The sequence below is a fragment of the Oryctolagus cuniculus genome, chromosome 8 (assembly GCF_964237555.1).
Source record: "Oryctolagus cuniculus chromosome 8, mOryCun1.1, whole genome shotgun sequence".
NCBI classification, from domain to species: Eukaryota; Metazoa; Chordata; class Mammalia; order Lagomorpha; family Leporidae; genus Oryctolagus; species Oryctolagus cuniculus.
Window position 1 is genome coordinate 87,568,036 of NC_091439.1, and position 12,824 is coordinate 87,580,859.

The 12,824-nt window shown below is 44.1% G+C and overlaps 1 protein-coding gene across 3 annotated transcripts in view; it reads right to left on the minus strand.

Moving 5' to 3' along the window:
- FRAS1 (Fraser extracellular matrix complex subunit 1) overlaps window positions 1-12,824 on the minus strand; it is a 499,229-nt gene that overhangs the window by 192,672 nt on the left and 293,733 nt on the right. The window lies entirely within an intron of this gene.

Genomic DNA, 12,824 nt, shown 5'->3' on the forward strand with positions numbered 1-12,824 from the left:
CTCCCTCCCGGGGCTCCAGGAACCCTGAGCCCTCCGAGTGGCTCCTTCTCACAGATTTGGGCTCTCAGTCAGCCTACCGGTCTCAGCCTTCAGTGTGGAGGGGTTGTGCTTAGCAGCAAATCGGGAGGAGTTGGTGGAAAATTGCAGTCTTAACTAGAGGTAAAGTGACGGTTGTAAAGTCATTTTTATGACACAAGACAGTCCACAGCAGCTCCATCAGCCCAGCTGCCTGAAAGCTATGGAACAAATTACCCTATAGAGCCAACCCTGCATCTTGTTCTCACTCATCTAATAGTCATCCTTCAATAAAGAATTTAAGTTGGGGTTCGTTGTCTGTGAAAACTTCCTCCTCCCTGCTTTCTAGCAGTATCTCCCCTTCAAGTCCCATTTACATGCTTCATCCCAAAGGCAGAAGAAAATCTACAAATCTTGAATTGCCTGGCAAAACAAAAATAGAGTAAAGACCTAGGAAAAGAAAGAGTTCTGGCTATAGGGCTGTTCTAGCTTCCCCTGTGAGGTTCAAACACCTGTTTACATTGTATGATGTATGACTCATGGCTCAGAAATGTTTTGTTGAGTCTTGAGGTCTTGTAATAGAGACTGGTTTCTAGAGAGATTTTCACCAGAAACCGTTCATGTCAGTACAACCGACTGCCTGCCCTTGAAGACTATTAGGTGGGTTTTTCTCTCTACATTGTGTGATGTGTTCTTCATTGCCGGTCATCTGGATGTGCCCCGTGTACAAGAAGCAGGTCTCACACCCACTTCTAGTGCCCACTCATCCACTTGAGAACACTTTCTAGGGCCTTGATGGCCACCCCCCAACAGTAGGCCAAAATTATCCTCAAAAAATGCAGATTCTACACAGAAACATGTTTCTGTGTAGGAGCAAACTGTTGAAATCCTTACTTAAGGTATACTAAGCTGATCTTCTGTATATTAAGACAATCGAAAATGAATCTTGATGTGAATGGAAGGGGAGAGGGAGTGGGAAAGGGGAGGGTTGTGGGTGGGAGGGACGGTATGGGGGGGGAAGCCATTGTAACCCATGAGTCGTACTTTGGAAATTTATATTCATTAAATAAAAGATAAAAAAAAAATAAAGCATCATTGCTTGTTGAAAAAAAAAATGCAGATTCTTCTAGCAGCACACAAACTAATAGCCACCCGACCTTTCTCTGAACCGTGTTGGTTTCAAATTACAAGCAGCCTTTTGCTGATGTTAAGAACAATTCATGATATCCTAACAACCAAATTAATGCTCATTACAGCTTTTCAGTAAATTATAAAGGAAATGATGACTGTATTGAAGGAAATCTGATAAGGAGGCTATTTCCTCCTGCCTTGGTATACAGTTCCCACACAATGAAAGCATTGTGGTCTCTCTTCCTGCGCCCTCCTTACACTGCCAAGAGCATAATCCTAGGTGTGCAAAGAGAAACTCAGAAACCTTCAAAATGTTGCTAGAGCAAATGAAAGTGATAGCGCTCTCTGATTAGCTTACGGAGTGGGTCAATTGTGGGACTGGAAGCCCAGGAAACAGTACTGATCCAGTGCTCCATTGTGGAAGAGCCATGGGTCCTTCCTCCTGAAAGCGAGTGCAGACAGAGCATCCTGGGCACAGGCATGTATCAACAAGATGCGCAGGTGTTCTGCAGTCTAAAGACCAGTTGTGTCCAACTGAAGCTTTCTCTACTGTGCAATTAGAGAAATGAGAACGCTTTGAAGAAAAAGTAAGCAGATATCTGCAGTATTTTGTAGGTATAATAAATAAGTGTTTATGGATTTGTCTGATCTTGGGGCACTCTAGAAGCCGTTGAAACAAGGGAGGGTGAAGTGCAGTAATTACTTCTACAGGAAGTTGGAGCCAGGTCACAGACATTCCTGCCTTGGCCCCAGTGGGTGGTCTGAACTGAAACCTGGGCCACTCTTCTCCTTGCCTACCCTTTCATGTCTTCCCAGCCCATTAAGCATGAGCACCTTGGATTCACTCCTCTCAACCTCAAAACATCTATCTTTGCCCATTTTTACCTCCCATTGAGGTGTGCAAAGGGAAATTCAACCATTTCCTTGACGAAACGCCTAACCCTCCCACTGACATTTTGGGTCCTGTTGTCAACATTATACTACCCTTCCACCACCTCTCTCTCCTCCATGTCCTCGGCCTAAGCCTCCAAACATGCTTCGAACCACCTCTTGGCCCCAAGATTTTCTCTACACACACCTGATCTCTTGTCTACCTTTCACCACCCAACTCCTTTCCCTTTCCAACTTCCAACCTCCTTGAAATCTGCCTTCATCCTGCACAATTCTGCTGTGGCATTGCTCCTGAAAAGGTCTCTGATACACAAATTCTGTGGCTTCCTCTAATTTTCCCTACCTGAAATCTACAACGTGGCACTTCTCTCAGCCTTCTGCTTGAAACCCTGTCTCCCCTTTAGCATGGTTTGCCTGGTGGCCCCTTGTGGCTAGTCCTCTTTTCTGATCTCTGACTAATGAATGATGGGATTCCTTATAGCTTTCATTTTTTTCTATCCTCCTACCTAAGGTTTTGAAGGTCTGAAACCAGACCTGGTTTGTTCAGATCAGAAGCTCATGGAAAAAGCTCAATGTGGGCAATGCCCTGAGGTCATTCCGGGCCTCTGCCTCCTTCCATTCCTCCACATTACGCCTCCAGAAGGCATCAGATCAATCCCCAGACATACCATATTCCATGATAAAGTGAGTACCCAGAGGAACAAGAGAAATCAATAAATGATACCCAAAAATATAAAACTCCCACTTGCAGAGTTGCCCAAAGCATCCCATTAGACCAAATCAATTTATATTTCCACTTTACACAGGAGATTGTTAACTGCTCAAGTTTGGAAAATTGGATAGCTAAGTGATTTTGTTCACTGTTGTATTCATTGTATGGTTTAAAAAGTCATACTGAATGCTCAATCATATGAATAAATTCATAACAAAACAACAACCTGAGTGAGTCCATTCATGTAACCCTCCTACCCTGCTCTGTCACCTACAAGTCCCCAACAAGACCACTTAAATCAGCATGTCTGAAATCCTGCTCTGAAGGGTGGTTGACTGATTTTTATTAAACCAACCCAAAAAAGAATAATAAATTCCTAAAACCTAGAACACACCTTTGTCTTTAGAGACTCAAAGCCAAAATCTCTTTGTAGAAGAGAATTCCTTGGGAGACTTCAAAATGATTGATGATATGTGGGGAAAGAAGACAGAAATCAGAGCAATGAGAGCTTGTGGATTAATACCAATGTTCTGGCTTCCAGTCAGAAAAGTACAGCTCCCTAGGGCAGACTACAGAACTCAGGCACGGCCAGCTCCAAGTGGCCAGTCCCTCCAGGCACCACCTGCAAGCAGGCTCCATGCTCATCCTGGGGGGAGTCCGGGGGTGGGTACTGCGATCTGCCCGGAAGAGGAGATGGATGGAGCTCAAACAGGGACCTTAAGGCTATATTTTTCAAACTACAAAGTAAGCCATGGAAGGAATAAGAAACGCAACTTTACAAAAATATAAATATGTATAAAATCATGTTCAGAAAGCCTTTCAGATTCAGGAACTACTAACACTGACATGTTTTTCTTGTAGTTACTTCTTTTTAAAAATGTTTTAAAGAATTATTTACTTGAAAGTCAGAGTTACAGAGGAAAAGGGAGAGAGATTCACTTTCCAGACAGCCCCAATAGCCGGGGCTGGGCCAGGTAGAAAACAGGAGCTATTGGGTTATCATCAACTGCCTTTCCCAGGCAATTCTCAGGGAGTCAGACTGGAAGCAGAGCAGCTGGGACATGAACCAGCACCCATATGGGATGCTGGCGTTGCAGGCAGTAGCTCTACCTGCTATGCCATAATGCTGGCCCCCTTTTAGTTATTTCTATTTGCAGTTCTACATACCAAGATTTTTACATAGATGAGGTCATATTAAATGTAAGCACACATAATGTATTTTTTACTTAATACTATCTGCATTCCCATATTTCATTGGGGATTCCTTGTAATGATATTTTTTGGAGTAATATAATATTCCAGAATAGGTAAACAAAACATTGCTATTTTTTTCCCTTAGAGTTTGAATATTTATTTCCAAGCTGTTTCCACTTTTGTAAAAATATTGATGAATCAGTATTCGTCTTCATTCCAGGATACTGTATGAGAGAAAATATTGAAGGAATGTAATTCATATTACTGCTATATTTATTGGGCTCAGCATACATGAGGCATATGCATTACACAGAACTGCAAAATCTCATTCAAAGAGATGTAGTAGGCAATCTCATTAACCCCATTTAATAAATAAGGAAACGGAGATTCTGAGAGTTTAAGCTGTTCGCTTACAAACAACATATCTAGACTGACTCTGGACCATACATTTTATTTATTTATTTATTTATTTATTTATTTATTTATTTTGGACAGGCAGAGTGGACAGTGAGAGAGAGAGAGACAGAGAGAAAGGTCTTCCTTTTTGCAGTTGGTTCACCCTCCAATGGCCGCCGCGGCCAGCACGCTGTGGCTGGCGATCGTGCTGATCTGAAGCCAGGAGCCAGGTACTTATCCTGGTCTCCCATGGGGTACAGGGCCCAAGTACTTGGGCCATCCTCCACTGCACTCCCAGGCCATAGCAGAGAGCTGGCCTGGAAGAGGGGCAACCGGGACAGAATCCGGCACCCCGACCGGGACTAGAACCTGGTGTGCCGGCACCGCAAGGCAGAGGATTAGCTTATTGAGCTACGGCGCCGGCCTGGACCATACATTTTTAACCACTACAGGCACTAAAAAATGTAAAACTATTACTAGGAATTAAAAATTTCCTCTCAGAGAGTTTGTACCAATTTATATTCCCAGCAGCCATTTATGAGATTGTTCTATGATAATTTTGCCAACACTAAGAAATTTAATAAATAGTAAAACAATCATGGCTAATATGATTGGTGAAATTATTGTTACATAATTGTTTTAATGTGTATTTATTTTATTATAAATTCAGTCAAGCATTTAAAAAATATTTTTTCTCTTTCAAGTAACAAAAATACTTAAATGTCTACTAAGAAAACTTTCACCTCAGTAGGGGAAAATGACCCTGGATTTATAACTGGAATTGAGTATTTAGTATCTGTAACCAAATAACAGTGTAACAATGGGTTCTTTCCTCATCTGTGTGAACATCCCACCCTGGACCAGGAGCATGGAGTTATCCTGTGCTTCTAGACAAAGTTGTCAAAGTCACCTACAGAGACAAGTTTGTAGACTCCAAGGTACAGGTGCAAAAAAAGCCAAAAACACTGAATGTGCACTGGAACTAAGAGACTGAAGTCCTCCATCAACACAATGCCTGTGCTCTCCATCTCCCTACCCTAGGCCAGAAAAACCTTGCCAGCCGAGGAGAGGGAAGGAGCCAAGAGGTCATTCACTTTGCTCCTGCCTTCATTCCCCTAACACAGAATAGGAAAAGAATTCAATACTGGAGTGAACGTGAGCTATGCCTCTTGCTATAAGGAGAGCCATCTCCCTATTGTGCCCTGTGTCACACAGCAACACAAATGGTAGCACAGTGGGCTTAGCAACAGGAACAGATGGTGGATGGCGGAGTGTAGGACTGGAAAGATACTGTTACCTGTGCTCTGCCACAGGGAGGAGGTACTGTGGAAGTATACAACAGGGGTGCAACTACTTGGCTCAGCAGGCAGGGAAGACCTCCCAGAGGGGTCGAGAGGAGAACACTGAGCAGGACTTGGCTGCCAGAGAAGCCGGAGAGAAGAAGAGAAGAGGGTTCCAAAAAAAAGGAGAGCTTGGACAAAAATCTCAGCAGCTGTACCGAACAGGATCCTTCAAGCAACTGGGAAATGTTCAGCGTGGCTGACTCTTACCTGACCTGCGTGGGCCAGATATAGAAGTTTTTATCGGTCAAGAAAAGGAATCTGGGTTTTATCCTAGGCAGTTGGGAACTGATGTGTGTGTGTGTGTATCTTTTGTCACTCTATTTACTGTGGTCTGTGTTTTTTATTAAAGATTTAAATGAGAAATCTTTGTACAATATGGAACCTGTGATGAGAGAAGACATTAGAACCATGACAGAAAACCACAAATCCAAGGAAACTCTGACATTCAGCAACTCTCAGACTGTGACTCCTGCTGGGGGAGGGTGGTGAGATCCCTGTGACTCTCTCCCCTCCTCCCTTCCATAACACCTGCAGAAGTCCCTTCTCACAAAGAACATTCCACGGCTGAATGTTCTCAAGGGGCTCATGCTAGGCTTGGCACGTTAAGAAAACTACAACGCAAGCATGTGGATTCCACTGTGGCTGAGAGGGAAGGCAAACACACTACTAGCGGCTTGTCTTGGGGACGTGACCAGGCAAGACCTTTTTGCAAATTTTTAGGACTCAAAACTCCTTTCAAAAGGGAAACAAGGCCAGCACTGCGGCTCACTAGGCTAATCTTCCACCTTGCGGTGCCGGCACACCAGGTTCTAGTCCTGGTCTGGCCACTGGATTCTGTCCCAGTTGCTCCTCTTCCAGGCCAGCTCTCTGCTGTGGCCAGGGAGAGCAGTGGAGGATGGCCCAAGTGCTTGGGCCCCTGCACCCCATGGGAGACCAAGAGAAGCACCTGGCTCCTGCCATCAGATCAGCATGGTGCGATGGCCGCAGCGCGCCAGTCGCGCCAACCATTGGAGGGTGAACCAACGGCAAAAGGAAGACCTTTCTCTCTCTCTCTCTCTCTCACTGTCCACTCTACCTGTAAAAAAAAGGGGGGGGGGGAACAAAGTAGAATCTGGCCAGATCAGTAGTGTGTAGTAGGGAGCCACTGCATAGTTGGTGAACAAAAGGAAAAAGTTATTGAAGAAGAGATTCTGGGAAATTGTGAAGAATTTGGAGGCCCATGAAAAGGTCAGTATGAGTTGTCCCAGCTGGATTTCACAACCTGCTCCAGGCTGATGGAAAGGGGCATAGCTCAGCTGTGTATGTCATCGACTGCAACCACCCTGTCAGCTATCATTTGAGGTAACAGAGACAGAAATATCCCCACGGCCAGTCAAAGGTATTAATTATGCCATCTAAACGTAATTAAGAGATGCTATGAGCCCCATCTCCAGGCACTGCAGGAGGGGACTGTGCCAACCAACCGCTCAGACGTCAGTCCCTTTACACCCAGTAAATTCAACCAAGAAGTAGCCTATTTGCAGGTAAGGCTTCTTCTTGGTGGGTGGTCACCATCTAACAAATACTAATTCAGACCCTTGCTGGACTCACACTGTAGGAACACATCCATCAGAAGTTAGGTCCTTCATCATGTCTGACACAGTATCTTTGGGGCCAGCAACGCCTCCAGTCGAATTCCCTTGTCATACTTCTCACTCCACCCTCCACTCCTGTTCTTGTCCAAAGGTGATATTTGCAACGATTTCACAGGATACACTGGAGGAAGTTTATATTTTCACTGCTTAATCTGCACCAGGACGGCAGCTACTAAAACAGAGGAATGGAGTTTCCCACCCAGCCATCTAGCTGCCTCCGCAAGGATTAACATCCATCCTAAAAGCCCCATCTGTGCAGGAAGGCATTCACATCTGATCTTCTTGCCTGTAATCAAAAAATGGGAGGCTGACCTCAAATATGTCTAAATGGCAAGTGCGCATCCATTAACCGCTTAGGAACAGCGCCCCTGGTACCTGAGGCTGTCTCCCAGATGCCTCCCTTTGATACTTGGTGAGGAAACTCTTACTTGTTATGACTGCAATTACAGGGAAGACTCTTTAAATATAAGACGCGTTAAGGATGACATAAATAGAAGAGAGACCCAGGAAATGTTTACGCTTAGCCTGTTTCAGATTACTGGTGTAGAATAAGCATGTGTGTGTTTGCGGGGGAGGTGTGGGGCAGATGGAATTCCAGCTGTCTGCATACATGCCTCCTTGCTAAGAAACACAGAGAATTCTCACAAGCAAACTAATGAGCGCATAGCAAGGAAGCAAGGAAGGACATGGAATATTAGCTCCAGAAAAAAAATAAATAAATACATTTCTTGTTTGTAACCAGCACAAGATCCTGTTTGTTTTCTGAATGCGCCCAGCATGCAGATACGCTAACAATTTAAAAGTTAAAAGAAATATTGCTACTCAGCAGCTGCACAGCCCGTGATGTGTCACCTTGCGGTGGTGAGGCAATTACGCGCGGCCATCCCTGTGTGATGCTTTCTCCACATCACAAAGGCTCTGCTTTGCGGGTCAGTGAGGCTCTCCCACAGCTGTGAGGGGTGGAAGAACACAGCAGTGAAATGACTTATTCCACTTATTTCAAAAGAGCTTGAGGATATTAAAGTAAATGCGTACTATTGAAGCATGGCTTTGGATGTTAGGTTTTGTGGGCAGTGACTCCTTAGCTGATAAATAATGACCTGCAAAGACCAACTTAGAGACACAGTGAGATTGTTAATAGTGTCCTGTCCATCGATTCGGTTCTGATCACGAGAAGATTAAGTGCATTTGGAAGTGGTTAGCGTAATCAGCACCTGTAGCTGTTCTTCATCAGGTGCGAAAGAAATGGTTTCATGACAAAACTTGGGGCCTCTAAAGGGTGGAGAATTTGAATTCTGATGCCACTTTTAAGATTGATGGAATTCCATTTCAGGGATAAGTACTGAAGGAATCCAGAAAAAATACCATACAGGTGGCAGAAGAGAAAGAAGTATCCTATTTCCTTCCCTTTTGACCTCCACTTTGAGCAAAGCTTAGCCGTAAGCCTCAAAAATCATGTGTTCTTTTTTTGTTAGAGGCACTGAATTAGCACAAAACTAACAAAACCAACCAACCAAGCAAACAAAACTTCATTTTTTCAGTGCCTGTGGTTAACGCTTCACTTTTTGAAAATCAACTGAACTACAACAACAACCAAACGCATTGTAATAGACAATCTTTAATGCTCCAGGACATTTCTTCTGAGTGATGGCAAACCCACCAACATGTGGAGAAGGCTGCAGTAGGAACCAAGGAAAGAGTTTGAAGAGGAGGTAGGACAAAGTGACAAGTGGCGATGTCAAATAGAGAGCAAAGCTCCCAGTTTTGGTGCAAGGCACACTGCCAACACGCTGACAGGAGCACCACTCCTGCCCATGCATCTTGATGCCTTGCATCCAATTTACGTTTTACTCAGTGTAGCTCCAAAACACAAAACGGTTCACTACAATGAACTTTTATGTCAAGGCAAACTGGGTGTGAGGCTCTGTGGAAGGTGCTACGGGATACCCAGGACTGAGCCAGACTCTAAGGACAAGAAAGCCACACTCACAATATAACAGGTGTCAAGGGAAGCCCAGAGAATATTTTATCCAAAGAAAGCAACAGGGACTTGAATTTAGATGCTGATGGGATGTTTGTAAATGGTGCCAGCTGAAGACATCTGTGTTCGGAGGAAAGAACACGCACCAGCTCCCAGGCACACAGCGAGGACTGTGGAGAGTGAGGGACAGGTCCAGCATGGCTGGAGCTTTGTACTCAGGGGGCCAGAGGCTGCAGAAGTCAGGATGAGAAATTGAGATTTAGTATGTGCTATGGATGCAGCATGTTGGCTCCCCAAACTCATGGAGATATTTAAACCCCCTAAAGTTTTATTCTAGTAGTTAATGGATTACAGTTAATGGTTGAGGTGTTCGGGTGGAGACAATTTAATTATGGCAACAAGGAGGTAGAGCCACAGGGAGGGCTTTAGGTCACTGGGGACTTGCTCTTGGAAGGTGGCTGTCCTGAGAGGTTGTTTATTTAAGCTGAGTTCACCTTAGCTTCTCTCTCTGCTTCCTGGTTCACCTTGTGCACCTTACTGCACATTTGCTTTACCATGGTCAGCTTCCACCATGCATCAGACTAACGGGCTGCCCGATCCAGACCTCTGGATCTCCAAACTGCAAGCCCAAATAAACCTTTTCCTGCCCAAAAAGCTCCTCTTAGGAGTTTTAGTTAAGGCAATGAAAGATGACTAGTACAATGTATTGGTAGCCAGTGGAAACCATCAACAAATGGTTTGTAACATCAAAAACTGTTTTGTAAACCAAGCTGATCTTCAGGAAGAATTACTCTCCCTCTTGAGAACAAGTGGGAAAACAATAGCAGGAGAGGCTGCAGGGGAAAAAGTGAGGTTATCACCTGGGAAAGATGAGCTTGGGGCTTCCCAGGAGAAACGGAACAGAGAATGCATCCAACAACACTGCCCAGGCAGAATGCGCAAGACTCGGCTGTGGTCTGTTCTGGAGTAGGGGTGTTTTGGAAGCAGGGATAAACCAAAGGTTTTGAACTGTGCTGACTGAAAAATCTTGCGTCTTAACAAGAAAGTCAGGAAAAGGATGGAAAGGAACCGTGGGGCCAGGGTGGGTGGGTGATGAGGATGGAGGAGTTTAGGAGCTTTTTCTGTATGGTGCTCCTGTCGGACAGATGTCGGGCAGGTAGGGGGAAACCTCATGCACTTGGGATGGAATCTAAGAGAAAACAGAAATGAAGATAAGACCTGTGAAAGACTCAACAGTCCTAGAGAAAAGGGGGTAGGGAGGGAGAAGAGCAAGAAAAATCGAAAGAGAAAGAGGAAGATGAAGTGTATAACCAGAAGAGAAAGTAACTGGCCCCCAAGACCAGCTCACCAGGGGATGGCCAGACGGGCCTGGGTTACAGGTGGAGAGGCTCCCTTGGGCATGAGGCAGGAGGCCCTTTCTCAAAGGAAACAGGCAAACAGAAGACAGAGACATTGGAGGAGAAAAGGCAAGTTTGTCTGCTTCTTTCTTTTATTTTATCAGCTATGTTAATCTTCTAAACTAAGCAAGAAAGCAGAGCTGTAGAGTGAGAGCAGAGGAGTAGCCAAGTTTGAGTTGAGAGAGCATGTGGAGGGCCCCTGGGGAGTCAGCATTGGCAGGGGGTCGGGTGAGGAGCCAAGGACACAGGAGTCACATGTGTGCCCTCTGAAGTGGCACTGCTCGGATTCAAAGCGCAGAGCTCCTGCTTACCCGCCGGGATACTTGGGTATCTAGATGGGTTATTGTCTCCAGTCTCGGAGATGGGGTTCTTCACAGGACCAGCCTCCTAGGGCTGCAGTCAGCATTAAATGAGATGATGTAAATGAAGAGCTGGCACACAGTAAGTGCTCAACATTCGTTATTATCGTTTGTCTGTAGAGGGCCCCATCAGAACTAACGTGGATGACCATGCCTGCAATGGGTTACTGTTTTTGCCTATTACAAGTAAGTCACAGAGATTCACATGCATAGCCTTAGCATTTTACTTTCTTTGGTATTGAAAAGGATAGCCCACGAGTCTACATCTAGCTGTATTCTTCAGCCACAGACCCACAAGAGCCTTCTCTGCAGTTCATCCCCTGGGCCATAGTTCTTAGAAAGACAAAAGCAAACCTGACTTGGTCAGGAGCCCTGCAAAGTCAGAAGTTTGTAAGTAAGGTCTTTCTGTCACTATTAAAGTTTGGTAAGATATTGTTGAATAAAAGTCAGATGAAGGAGAAAGATACAAGTTGTTGTCTCTCTCTCTTTTAATTTAGGAAGGCTTCAATTTAATCATAAGTCATGTTCTTTTCTTCTGGAAGGAAAAGCTCAAAGAAAAGAAATGCCTTGAAACATTCAATCATTCCACAGCAGACAGTGTGATCTCTTAAATAATACAAATCAGGAGAACAAGGAAGAGACTATCATTGAAAGTTCCAGAGAGAGATTGGATACGCAATTGATAGTTCAAACAACAGGAGATAGGGTGACAAGATGAGAAATAGGAAAAGAAAACACATTACAAAAGAAGAAGATAAGGAAAATAAAGAAGCAAGTGTTTAAAAAATAGGAAACACAAGAAAATTGAAAAACCAGAGATAGAAGAACAGGACCAGATGGAAAGAGGAGGAAGGTGAAAAAGAAGCGATAAGAAAGAACCACTAAGACCTTTGCTCTAACTATCACGTCCCATGTACTAGAAGTGGATGAGACCGTAGCACATCTGTCTCCAGTCACTCACATTACCCAACATTCCCAGCGCCATCTACGTGCCAGTTAAGCACTGCACCTGGCTCCTAACTCCCCAGGCAACATATTGGGCGTTGCCCAGTGTCCCCCATTCTGCAGGAAGCTTCCTAGGGCGATCAAATGAGAAGAAAATACTTTGAAAATTACAAAATTCTACCAACACCCATTCTTAGTATTAACAATACCATGGGGAATATATGCAGTCATAGTTATGGTCCTGGAAGTCATATTTAACTTACCATGGAACAAGCAGTAAACCTGCCTCCTGCTCATTATTGTCTGGGTCCATAACAAGAAAATGGCCAATCAAATTAATTTACACAAACATAAGCAAGTGTTATTGGTCATTAAAAATGACAGCAATGTGGCTTCTTTCCAATACAAGGAAGTATGTAAGATGCAGTGATATTTAAGAGAAAGGAATAAAGAAACACAGAGCTGTGGGCAACTATAAAAATGCATTTATATGTACATTAAAAAGAGTAAAGTAAATGTGAAGCAATATAAATTATTAAACTTTAGCATGCATTGATGTTTTCCTTTAAACTTTACTTATTCATAAGGATAATGCATACACAAAAGGAACACGGGAATACATGGCAGTCTAAATCAGCTTCCTTATGTTTGTAAAAGACTAGCAAGTTCTTGCAGCTTTTCCCAAAGTGCTACTCCAGGCCCCCTTTTCATCATACCAGTTCCCGCCAATCCAACTTTCAATCTACTGATCTAAGAACCATTCTTGAGCCCCTGTAGTGTGTATTCAACTGAGCTCAGCTTCCAGGACAACAAAATGGTCAAGCGT